This window comes from Pristiophorus japonicus, unplaced genomic scaffold (assembly GCF_044704955.1).
Source record: "Pristiophorus japonicus isolate sPriJap1 unplaced genomic scaffold, sPriJap1.hap1 HAP1_SCAFFOLD_294, whole genome shotgun sequence".
NCBI classification, from domain to species: domain Eukaryota; kingdom Metazoa; phylum Chordata; class Chondrichthyes; family Pristiophoridae; genus Pristiophorus; species Pristiophorus japonicus.
In genome coordinates this window covers 591,154-599,383 of record NW_027252713.1, presented here as the reverse complement: position 1 = coordinate 599,383, position 8,230 = coordinate 591,154, and positions in this window count along the sequence as shown.

Genomic DNA, 8,230 nt, shown 5'->3' with positions numbered 1-8,230 from the left:
CTCTGGCCATATAAGATTCCATGATGTACTTACCATCGTGTCTGCACCAGCCAACAAGAGGTTATCCAATCTAATCCCACTTACTAGCTCTAGGTCCGTAACCCTGCAGGTTACGGCACTTCAAGTGCATATCCAAGCACCTTTTAAATGTGGTGGGAGTTTATGCCTCCACTACCCTTCAAGGGAGCGAGTTCCAGACCCCCACAACCCTCTGCATGAAGAAGCTTCCCCTCAAATCCCCTCTAAACCTTTCACCAACCAGCTTAAACCTATGGCCCCTCGTAATTGACCCCTCCACCAGGGAAATAGGCCTTTGCTATCCACTATATCCAGGCTCCTCAACATTTTTTACACCTCAATGAAGTCTCCCCTCAGCCTCCTCTGTTCCAAGGAGAACAAACCCAGCCTACCTAATCTGTCCTCATAACTAAGATTCTCCATTCCAGGCAGCATCCTTGTAAATCTGTGCACCCTTTCCAGTGCAATCACTTCCTTCCTATAATACGGTGACCAGAACTGCACGCAGTATTCCAGCTGTGGCCGAACCAGTATATTATACAATTTAAACATAACTTTCCTGCTCTTGTATTCTATGCTTCGGCCAATAAAGGCAAGCATTCCATATGCCTTCTTAACCACCTTATCCACCTGGCCTGCTACTTTCAGGGGTCTGTGCACAAACACTCCCAAGGTCCCTTTGTTAATCTACATTTCTAAATGGCCTACCATTAAATGTGTATACCGTTTCCTTATTAGCCCTCCCCAAGTGCATTAGCATACACTTCTCCAAATTAAATTCCATTTGCCACTATTCTGCCCACCTGATCAGTTGATTGATATCCTTCTGCGGTCCATGACTTTCCTCTTCATTATTAACCACACAGCTAATTTTAGTGTCATCTGCAAACTTTTTAATCATACACCCTATATTCAAATCTAGATCATTGATGTATACCACAAAAAGCAAGGGACCCAATACCGAGCACTGTGGAACCCCACTGGAAACATCCTACCAGTCACAAAAACATCCATCAATCATTACCCTTTGTTTCTTACCTATAAGCCAATTTTGGATACAACTAGCCACTTTACCCAGCATCCCATGGGCTTTAACCTTCGTGACCAGTCTACCATGTGGGAATTTATCAAAAGCTTTGCTAAAGTCCATACACGCTACATCGTACGCACTACCCTCATCGACCCTCCTGGTTACCTCCTCGAAAAATTCAATCAGGTTAGTCACGATCACGAAACACGATTTTCCCTTAACCGTCATAGGCAGTACCTCGAATTGAGGAAGACTTGTGTTGGGGTAAAAAGAAAACTTCTCTGCTTCAAGGTGGACTCCCTGATATAAGGAATCAACACCCACCCATAAAGCGACCATGGAATCACGCAGACGAAACCTCAGTTCAACCAGTTTTTATTCAAGCATGCAGGGGAAGAGTTTTGATGAACCCTTCTAAGAACAGAGGTTTCTACATTGAAGGTTATACATTTTATGAGGTGTACGACCCTCCTACCAAACCATCGATTGGCCTACTGCTTATCAGCGAAGTTACATTGATTCGTTGACCCTTATCAGACTGGCTCTGAGTGGTTCCCTCATCCTTTCCATCTTCCATCACCTGTCAGTTTTTTGGGCTATGTTTGTTCAGTGGTGTCAACTTTGCCTCAGTTCCTCATGATGTTTTGATTAACCTTGTTTCCCAGGGTGGTGCCTCCTTATCCCTCTCCCAAGAACTCGAGTCAAAACTACCAGTCAATACTATAATCTATGTTCCCCAAACAGTTTATTCTACTGTCCTTGGCAAGTGTTGTTTGTACTGAATCTTCCATCAGTCTGTGCTAGGGTTCAACGCATTTACCAGCAAGCTTTGCTTTTTAGCTGTTCTCCATTTTAAAACCCATTTGTAAGTGAATTTTATAAGCGAGCTATACATGCATATAAGCGAATGCCTACTTCCACTTTGGTGACACTATTTTATCCCCTTACACGACTATACCCCCTTACAATCCCCCATTATGGCCCTTGGCAAATGCCCAAGATAGGCCATTTCCCAATCTGTTCCTCATGGGTGAGCCTCGAGGGTTGTCCTTTCGCTTGGGTAGCGCTACCTCCGGAACTGCAGGACCCACCTGTCAGCTTTCCCATCAAGGTAATACAAGATAAGTCCTTTTGGCAGGACTGCTTAATTTCCCTTTATTCAGTGTTTTTACTATAGTTCATGCTATGGCCTGCCTCTTACGTCGGTTACACTTTTTACAGGCTAACAATGGCAAGATGACCAATATGATCCCTTGCACTACAACCAGTACATGTGACACTCTCCATATCCACGGATGCACTTGCACATTGAGCCCAGCATTTCCTCAGTGTTCTTTCACAGTTTGTCTATGTCTTCTATCAGGACTATATACTTCAGTCTTTGACTCCAAATATCCTGCTCCAGTCGAGTTTGTTCCTCATTCAGTTCGGTATCAGTTCTCCTTGCAGCCCGATGGCCTCCACATACCCTTCTCGGATAATGTATATTATTGCCCCATTGATGGTTTCTTCCTTTAGTTCATATAGTTTATAATTTAAATATGTCTCGTCAAGCGGAGTAAAGCAGAAGTCAGTATTCATGATATCTCCCTTATTTGTGACCGTCATTTCAGTTGTCGTGGTGCTCACACATCATTCCCCATTTCCTTGTGGAACAGCGGTAGTTTGGTAGTCTCATGTTGGGGTGACCAATATGATCCCTTGCACTACAACCAGTACCAGTGTCAAGGTGCATCCGTCAATTTGGCCATATCCACAGTCGTCATTCGTAGTGGATCTCGACATAAAATAACTTGGTTATTTTTATAACAACCATCTATGCTGAGACTCTTAGTACTGTTGTTCTCTTTAATTACATATCTGGATAGGTAGATCATGGTAACGCACGCAAGTTTGATTTCTTGTTTCCCCTATATTGTCTGTTTGGTATAGGGGATCTCTCTTTGTCACATAATACTGTGATATTGATAGTACAAAACCGATTATAGTTAAATGTCCGGTTACATATCTGACCTTTGGGACTCAAGCATGACTGTTTCTCTGCACCTCACATGCATGAGTCATGTTTTTGTCCAAGGTCCAGTTGGTAAATACATCAAGTGTTATCCAATCTGGCATCTTTCCATTTTGAAGTTGCTCTCGGTTATGTTGTATACCACTGAGTAACGATGCTCCGTACCCTGCGCAAACTATTTCTGTCTGTATGGTTCTACTCAAGTTTCTTTCTGCTCTGCCCATCGAATAGTTCTGGCACGGTTTCGCAATGCGTGGGCTACTTGTAACAATTCCCTCTCCACGCCACTACCCAGTTGTGCCTGTACCCTTTCATTATCTTCATCCCGATCATCTATCGTGTGCAGGTCTATAGTGTTTACCGTTGCAACTCCCGCCGCGTATCCCACGCCTACCATTTCTAGTATCCCTCTTTTTCCCTGGTCCCGCTTTTTACCTGACCCTCTTTCCACTTTAAACCTCATGGTTTTTGATTCAGGACCTTCAAGTGCTCGCAGGGTCAGGTTTTTATCCCCCTTTTGCCCCAGTGTTCATAGTTGGACACGTTGGTGGCATTGGGGGTGTGGTGGTCGGTGGCCTGGTAGTGCTCACTGTTACTAAAGTAGTTGGTGGGGCCATGGTGGTGGGTCTATCTCAGGAAATAACCCTCCAGTGCCATTCAGAGTAGGAATTGTAGGATAACTCAGATGAATATGTGGCTTGAGAAATGGTGCAAGGGGGAAGGATTCAAATTCCTGGGACATTGGAACTGGTTCTGGGGAAGGTGGGACCAGTACAAACCGGATGGTCTGCGCCTAGGCAGGACCAGAACCGATGTCCTAGGCGGAGTGCTGTTGGGGAGGGTTTAAACTAAAATGGCAGGGGAATGGGAATCTATGCAGGGAGGCAGAGGGAAGTAAAAAGGTGGCAGAAGCAAAAGGTAGGAAGGAGAAAAGCAAGAGTGGAGGGCAGAGAAATCAAGGGCAAAAATCAAAAAGGGCCACATTACTACATAATTCTAAGAGGACAAAGAGTGTTAAAAGAACAAGCCTGAAGGCTCTGAGTCTTAATGCAAGGAGCATTCATAATAAGGTGATTGGGATTACGGGAACATGGCTCCAAGGTAACCAAGGCTGGGAACTCAACATCTAGGGGTATTCAATATTCAGGAAGGACAGACAGGAAGGAAAAGGAGGTGGGATAGCATTACTGGTTAGAGAGGAGATTAACGCAATAGTAAGGAAGGACATTAGCGTGGATGATGTGTCATCTATATGGGTAGAGCTGCGAAACACCAAAGGGCAGAAAACATTAGTGGGAGTTGTGTACAGACCACCAAACAGGAAATTAGGGACGCATGCAATAAGGGTACAGCAGTTATCATGGGTGAGTTTAATCTACATATTGAATGGGCTAAACAAACTGGTAGCAATATTGTGGAGGAGGATTTCCTGGAGTGTATAAGGAATGGTTTTCTAGACCAATATGTCGAGGAACCAACTAGAGAGCAGGCCATCCTAGACTGGGTCTTGTGTAACGAGAGAGGATTAATTAGCAATCTGGTCATACGGGGCCCTTTGGGGAAAAGTGACCATAATATGGTAGAATTCTTCATTAAGATGGAGAGTGACACACTTAATTCAGAGACTAGGGTCCTGAACTTAAAGAAAGGAAACTTAGACGGTATGAGACGTGAATTGGCTAGGATAGACTGGAGAATGATACTTAAAGGGTTGACGGTGGATAGGCAATGGCAGACATTTAAATATCACATGGATGAACTACAACAATTGTACATCCCTGTGTGGCATAAGAATAAAAAAGGGAAGGTGGCTCAACCGTGGCTAACAAGGGAAATTAGGGAAAGTGTTAAGTCCAAGGAAGAGGCATATAAATTGACCAGAAAAAGCAGCAAACCTGAGGACTGGGAGAAATTTAGAATTCAGCAGAGGAGGACAAAGGGTTTAATTAGGAGGGGGAAAATAGAATATGAGAGTAAGCTTGCAGGGAACATAAAAATTGACTGCAAAAGCTATGTGAAAAGAAAAAGATTAGTGAAGACGAATGTAGGTCTTGCAGTCAGAATTAGGTGAATTCATAATAGGGAACAAGGAAATGGCAGACCAATTGAACAAATACTTTGGTTCTGTCTTCACTAAGGAAGACACGAATAACCTCCCGAAATTACTAGGGGACCAAGGATTTAGCGAGAAAGGTGAACTGAGGGAAATCCTTATTAGTCAGGAAATGGTGTTAGGGAAATTGAAGGGACTGAAGGCCGATAAATCCCCAGGGCCTGATCGTCTTCATCCCAGAGTACTTAAGGAAGTGGCCCAAGAAATAGTTGATGCATTGGTGGTCACTTTCCAACATTCCATGGACTCTGGTTCAGTTCCTATGGATTGGAGGGTAGCTAATGTAACCCCACTTTTAAAAAAAGGAGGGTAAGAGAAAACAGGGAAATATAGACCGGTTAGCCTGACATCGATGGTGGGGAAAATGCTGGAATCAATTATGTAATAGCAGCGCATTTGGAAAGCAGTGACAGGATTGGTCAAAGTCAGCATGGCTTTATGAAAGGGAAATCATGCTTGACAAATCTTCTAGAGTTTTTTGAGGATGTAACTGGTATAGGGGATAAGGGAGAACCAGTGGATGTGGTGTATTTGGACTTTCAAAAGGCTTTTGACAAGGTCCCACACAGGAGATTAGTGTGCAAAATTAAGGCACATGGTATTGGGGGTAATGTATTGACGTGGATAGAGAACTGGTTGGCAGACAGGAAGCAAAAAGTAGGAATAAACGGGTCCTTTTCAGAATGGCAGGCAGTGACTAGTCGGGTGCTGCAGGGTTCAGTGCTGGGACCCCAGCTATTTACAATATACATTAATGAATTAGACGCAGGAATTGAATGTAATATCTCCAAGTTTGCAGATGACACTAAGCTGGGTGACAGTGCGAGCTGCGAAGAGGATGCTAGGAGGCTGCAGGGGGACTTGGACAGGTTAGGTGAATGGATAAATGCATGGCAGATGCAGTATAATGTGGATAAGTGTGAGGTTATCCACTTTGGTGGCAAAAACAGGAAGGCAGATTATTATCTGAATGGTGACAGTGAGTAAAAGCGGAGGCGCTACAAGACCTGGGTGTCATGGTACATCAGTTATTAAAGGTAGGCATGCAGGTACAGCAGGCAGTAAAGAAAGCAAATGGCATGCTGGCCTTCATAGCAAAGGGATTTGAGTATAGGAGCAGGGAAGTCTTACTGCAGTTGCACAGAGCCTTGGTGAGATCACACATTGAGTATTGTGTGCAGTTTTTGTCTCCTAATCTGAGGAAGGACATTCTTGCTATTGAGGGAGTGCAGCGAAGGTTCACCAGACTGATTCCCGGGATGGCAGGACTAACATATGAAGAAAGACTGGTCGACTAGGCTTATACTCATTGGAATTTGGAAGAATAAGAGGGGATCTCTTTGAAACATATAAAATTTTGACGGGATTAGACAGGTTAGATGCAGGAAGAATGTTCCCAATATTGGGGAAGTCCAGAACCAGGGATCACAGTCTAAGGATAAGGGGTAAGCCATTTAGGACTGAGATGAGGAGAAACTTCTTCACTCAGAGAATTGTGAACCTGTGGAATTCTCGACCTCAGGAAGTTGTTGAGGCCAGTTCGTTAGTTATATTCAAAAGGGAGTTAGATGTTGCCCTTACAGCCAAAGGGATCAAGGGGTACGGAGAGACAGCAGGAATGGGGTACTGAAGTTGCGTGATCAGCTATGATCATATTGAATGGTGGTGCAGGCTCGAAGGGCCGAATGGCCTATTCCTGCACCTATTTTCTATGTTTCTATGTTTCCAACACCATTCATAGATGTCTGTACATTGGGAGGGCGGGCATATCTTCTACTCTTCCTTCCCTTGTTGGGGTACTCCAGAGAATTGCGTGAAATTTGGCGTGCACCTTATCTGCACCCCTTCCCGCAGGTGCAGTATCTTTGTACCCCCCTCCTGGTTATTAAACACACCGCGGTCTTAGTCACACTAATTATTAGTCCCGTATTACTGGCCCATCCCCAATGTCATTTTGTTTCCTCATTTCGTTGTTTTATGCCCGTTATTCCGATGCTGCAATTTAAGTCCACTGTTGCTCCGTCCGTCACCGTCAGCGTTTTTGATTCTTTATCACAACTAATGTCGCCCGAGTCCCTGTAATACAGGCCTCGCTGTCCCTCAGCCTGTTGTCCTTGATATGAAAATGAGTTCCCCCACGTTGTTCCCACGAACACCAGAAACCTGCAAAAACAATATTTCCCAGTTAGTTCGTGACTATGTTTTTCAACTGGGTCCAGTGTTTCCACTTGCCAATACCCCTTATAACTACGCAGGCGGACGTGTCACTTACCGTTCTCACCATCACCTGACTGCCTACTTGGGGTATTTGGACCTTCTGTTCTTTAGTGTCATTCTCTAAGTCCTTGATTACTTGTTGATCTCTAGTTTGCGCTTTTAAGTCATGTAACTGCTTACAGAGTTCCATCACAAACCTCCGTATCCTGTCTATATAAGGTTCTACGTCCTCACTGCCTGTAACAAGACTTCTGGCAGTCTCATAGCCCTTTCGGTCATTAGTTCAAAGGGTGTCAGTCCTGTCATCCAACTAGGGGTTGCCCTGAGTTTCATCAGTACTCGGGGTAACATGTCTACCCATCCCTTTCCAGTCTCTTCGATTGCCTTGGCTAGTGCCTCTTTTAAGGAAGTTTCCGGATGGTAGTAGAGCGCAGGCCTGTTTCATTTCTAGTGGCGAAAGCTTCTACCCACTTCGTAAGCTGGTCTATTATAACTAAGCAGTATGTCTTCCCCTTGATACTGGGTAATGGTCTAGTAAAATCTATCTGTAAGTTTTCTCAGGGTCCTTTCGATCGGAGCTGATGTCCCTGTCTGACCTTTACTTTCCCTCTTGGGTTGTATTTTGCGCATGTCACGCCCCTTCTAAGGTGGTTCTCTTTATCTCTACCCATTCCCTTTCACCACCAGCATCTGGACATCGAGTTTATCGTTGGTTCTACCCGTGTGTAAATTTAGTCGGCTCCACTGGATGCATTCTGGGACCGCCACATTCCCGTCTTTCCTCCATACCCTATCGGTCCCTTGTTGGGTTCCTCCCAGCTTCCACCCCTCCTTTTCC